The 5,000-nt window shown below is 45.8% G+C and overlaps 2 non-coding genes across 2 annotated transcripts; both read left to right on the forward strand.

The window, feature by feature from the left end:
• The first annotated feature begins 1,303 nt into the window (after positions 1–1,303).
• LOC135376319 (U2 spliceosomal RNA) lies at positions 1,304–1,489 on the forward strand. The gene has a single exon (XR_010417632.1). It is a non-coding gene; the product is annotated as a U2 spliceosomal RNA (small nuclear RNA).
• Positions 1,490–3,497: 2,008 nt separating this feature from the next.
• Positions 3,498–3,685, forward strand: LOC135376321 (U2 spliceosomal RNA). The gene has a single exon (XR_010417633.1). It is a non-coding gene; the product is annotated as a U2 spliceosomal RNA (small nuclear RNA).
• Positions 3,686–5,000: the final 1,315 nt, after the last annotated feature.

The raw sequence follows: 5,000 nt of genomic DNA on the forward strand, positions 1-5,000 counted from the left end.
TTCTTACACGCACCACATCATGTTGAATTTGGCGACGTGACACCGAGGAGGCAGGTGCCGCGACCGTGACCAGAGCGTAAGATGGACGTGTAATATTTATGGCTTCTCGGCCTTTTGGCTAAGATCAAAGTAACATGTACCATGTACGTACCATGGAGCCGTCACGCCGGATCTTCTCGGGCGTTACCTCTCTGGGGACAATGAAAATGACTTCCGAGCCCGTCCAGCGGACTCAAAACAGTGTGGACTGAAGCCCGGAAAGCCTCATTCCCGTCTTGATGTGATGTGGACCTTCAGTGCGGACGGCCCGGAACTGCAAAGGAATGAAGCAACCATCCCCACCCAGAAGACGCACCAAGGTGATCAGCACACTACGGCATCAACTACAAGAAGAACGGGATAGGCGGCTTACATTCCCACGCCACCAGGGCAAGGTCTTGGAATGTGTCGCCTCTTGACAAGTCAAGCTCCCACTTCATGCGCTCTGGACAGTTCACAAGATTCGCCGACTGGCGCTTCATTCATCGGGCCCGCCTCAACCTCCTCCCCCTCAACGGAGCCCGGCCCTGGACACAGGGGTGACAAACGATGCAGACGGTGCGGCACACAGCCTGAGACCTACCCCACGTCGCCAATCATTGTATGCGGTATTCGGCTGCGTATACCAAGCGTCACAACAGTATAGTAGACGAGTGAAACGGGCCATCACAGAACAAGTACAACGTGATCAGTGAATATCAGGTTGTGGGTAACACCGGACTTCGGCCAGACCTGTTGTGTCAAGAGGAGAGGAAGCAATAGTCTACGACGTGACCATAGTATTCGACAACCGCCCGGAGGCTCTGCAAGCGGCTCGACGAACAAAGAAGAAAAGTACCTACCTGTGAAGAGAGCCTGCAAAGGAGATATCACCGCGTGCCTATATCGAGGCAGTGGTCATCGGCAGCCTTGGTAGCCTGGGATCCAGCCAACGACCCGCGGGCTCCAAACGCCTCTGCTCAAGAGAATACCTCAAACTAATGAAAAAACTCTGCGTAAGTGAGGTGATCCTCCTCTACAAGGGACATTATAGCACGCACATTACTGGTGTGTAAGGAGTACATTTGGACCAGACAACAGCGAGGTACCCCTGAAAATACTACCATCGACACAGTTGTGACTGAACTGCAACACACAAATATTGTGAATACCGTAAAAACAAACAGTGTAAAATAATCATGTAAATACGTGTATACTATTGTAAATAATCATGTAAATAGGTGTTACTATTGTAAATAATTGTAAAATATGTATATAATTGTAAATAATGTTTCAAACACACTAATAAAACGAATTCTGTTCTTATCCAGCTTAATATCTGATACGAGCCCTATTTGGACTCACGATATTAATCTTATTTTTGGCCCGAGACAGTGGTGTCTGAAGCTCGCCTCGGCACTGTCAAGGGTTGCCCTGGTATTGCACTACCTCCAGGTGTGGCCCACCCGTCTCAAAACAAAAAACAAAAATTCCGAAACAGCATCAATAAGCATCAGCCATGATGACCAGAGACAGGCAAAAGAGGGAAGCGTAGAAACAACACCAAGCAAAGCAGGGAACCTACAGCAGACACAGAACACACTGGAGACAACCACTGGGAAATGTCCTGTCTGGCCACTAGGGTACACATCATTCATTCTACATTCATTCAATCAATCAATCAATCAATCAATCAATCAATCAATCAATCAATCAATCAATCAATCAATCAATCAATCATCTATCTTCTATCTATTCTCTCTCTCTCTCTCCTCTCTCTCTCTCTCTCTATCTATCTATCTATCTATCTATCTATCTCTCTTCTTTCTTTCTTTCTTTCTTTTTCTTTCTTTCTTTCTTTCATTTCTTCTTTCTCTCTCTCTCTTTATCTTTCTTTCTTCTTTCCTCTCTCTTTGCAATTTCCAATCAATCATTTTATCTCACGGGGCCGTGATGCATTAGTACTAACACCCTAGTGTTCCGTACCCATATACCACGATGCCCAAACCGGCGACGTGCCACGCGCGACGCAGAAGGCGAGACTTGCGACAGAAGCGAAACGGGGAGACGTGCAGTGTATATCCTTCTCGGTCTTTTGGCGGATACAAGGGAGAAAGAAACACGAGTTCCGTCCGCTAACATGCGCATTTCATGCAGTCCGACTATCATTCTAGTGCTTCTTACACGCACCACATCATGTTGAATTTGGCGACGTGACACCCGAGGAGGCAGGTGCGCGACCGTGACCAGAGCGTAAGATGGACGTGTAATATTAATGGCTTCTCGGCCTTTTTGGCTAAGATCAAAGTACATGTACCATGTACGTACCATGGAGCCCGTCACGCCGGATCTTCTCGGGCGTTACCTCTCTGGGGACAATGAAAATGACTTCCGAAGCCCGTCCAGCGGACTCAAACAGTGTGGACAGAAGCCCGAAAGCCTCATCCCGTCTTGATGTGATGTTGGACCTTCAGTGCGGACGGCCCGTGAACTGCAAAGGAATGAAGGCAACCATCCCACCCAGAAGACGCACCAAGGTGATCAGCACACTACGGCATCAACTACAAGAAGAACGGGATAGGCGGCTTACTTCCCTCGCCAACCAGGGCAAGGTCTTGGAATGTGTCGCTCTTGACAAGTCAAGCTCCCACTTCATGCGCTCTGGACAGTTTCACAAGATTCGCCGACTGGCGCTTCATTCATCGGGCCCGCCTCAACCTCCTCCCCCTCAACGGAGCCGGCCCTGGACACAGGGTGACAAACGATGCAGACGGTGCGGCACACAGCCTGAGACCCACCCACGTCGCCAATCATTGTATGCGGTATTCGCTGCGTATACCAAGCTCACAACAGTAATAGTTGAAGCGAGTGAAACGGGCATCACAGAACAAGTACAACGGTGATCAGTGAAAATCAGGTTGTGGGTAACACCGGACTTCGGCCAGACCTGGTTGTGTCAAGAGGAGAGGAAGCAATAGTCTACGACGTGACCATAGTATTCGACAACCGCCCGGAGGCTCTGCAAGCGGCTCGACGAAACAAAGAAGAAAAGTACCTACCTGTGAAGGAGAGCCTGCAAAGGAGATATCACCGAGTGCATATCGAGGCAGTGGTCATCGGCAGCCTTGGTAGCTGGGATCCAGCCAACGACCGCGGGCTCAAACGCCTCTGCTCAAGAGAATACCTCAAACTAATGAAAAAACTCTGCGTAAGTGAGGTGATCTCCTCTACAAGGGACATTTATAGCACGCACATTACTGGTGTGTAAGGAGTACATTTGGACCAGACAACAGCGAGGTACCCCTGAAAATACTACCATCGACACAGTTGTGACTGGAACTGCAACACACAAATATTGTGAATACCGTAAAAACAAACAGTGTAAATAATCATGTAAATACGTGTATACTATTGTAAATAATCATGTAAATAGGTGTATACTATTGTAAATAATTGTAAAATAATGTATATAATTGTAAATAATGTTTCAAACTCACTAATAAAACGAATTCTGTTCTTATCAGCTTAATTATCTGATACGAGCCCTATTTGGACCTCATCGATATTATCATTATTTTTGGCCCGAGACAGTGTGTCCTGAAGCTCGCCTCGGCACTGTCAAGGGTTGCCCTGGTATTGCACTACCTCCAGGTGTGGCCCACCCGTCTCAAAACAAAAAACAGAAATTCCGAAACAGCATCAATAAGCATCAGCCATGATGACCAGAGACAGGCAAAAGAGGGAAGCGTAGAAACAACACCAAGCAAAGCAGGGAACCTACAGCAGACACAGAACACACCTGGAGACAACCACTGGGAAATGTCCTGTCTGGCCACTAGGGTACACATTCATTCATTCATTCATTCATTCAATCTATCTATCTATCTATCTATCTATCTATCTATCTATCTATCTATCTATCTATCTATCTATCTATCTATCTATCTAAGTATCTATCTATCTATCTATCTATCTATCTATCTATCTATCTATCTATCTATCTATCTATCTATCTATCTATCTATCTATCTATCTATCTATCTATCTATCTATCTATCTATCTATCTATCTATCTATCTATCTATCTATCTATCTATCTATCTACTATCTATCTATCTATCTATCTATCTATCTATCTATCTATCTATCTATCTATCTATCTATCTATCTATCTATCTATCTATCTATCTATCTATCTATCTATCTATCTATCTATCTATCTATCTATCTATCTATCTATCTATCTATCTATCTATCTATCTATCTATCTATCTATCTATCTATCTATATATCTATCTCTCTTCTCTCTCTCTCTTCTCTCTCTCTATCTGTCTGTCTGTCTGTCTGTCTGTCTGTCTGTCTGTCTGTCTATCTATCTATCTATATATCTATCTATCTATCTATCTATCTATCTTTCTATCTTTCTTCTTTCTTTCTTTCTTTCTTTCTCTTCTCTCTCTTTCTTTCTTCCTCTCTCTTGCAATTTCCAATCAATCATTTTTATCTCACGGGCCGTGATGCATTAGTACTAACACCCTAGTGTTCCGTACCCATATACCACGATGCCCAAACCGGCGACGTGCCACGCGCGGACGCAGAAGGCGAGACTGCGACAGAAGCGAAACGGGGGAGACGTGCAGTGTATATCTCTTCTCGGTCTTTTGGCGGATACAAGGGAGAAAGAAACACGAGTTCCGTCCGCTAACATGCGCATTTCATGCAGTCCGACTATCATTCTAGAGCTTCTTACACGCACCACATCATGTTGAATTTTGGCGACGTGGACTAAACCCGAGGAGGCAGGTGCCGCGACCGTGACCAGAGCGTAAGATGGACGTGTAATATTTATCGCTTCTCGGCCTTTGGCTAAGATCAAAGTACATGTACCATGTACGTACCATGGAGCCCGTCACGCCGGATCTTCTCGGGCGTTACCTCTCTGGGGACAATGAAAATGACTTCCGAAGCCCGTCCAGCGGACT

The sequence above is a fragment of the Ornithodoros turicata genome, unplaced genomic scaffold (assembly GCF_037126465.1).
Source record: "Ornithodoros turicata isolate Travis unplaced genomic scaffold, ASM3712646v1 ctg00001067.1, whole genome shotgun sequence".
Taxonomy (NCBI): Eukaryota; Metazoa; Arthropoda; class Arachnida; order Ixodida; family Argasidae; genus Ornithodoros; species Ornithodoros turicata.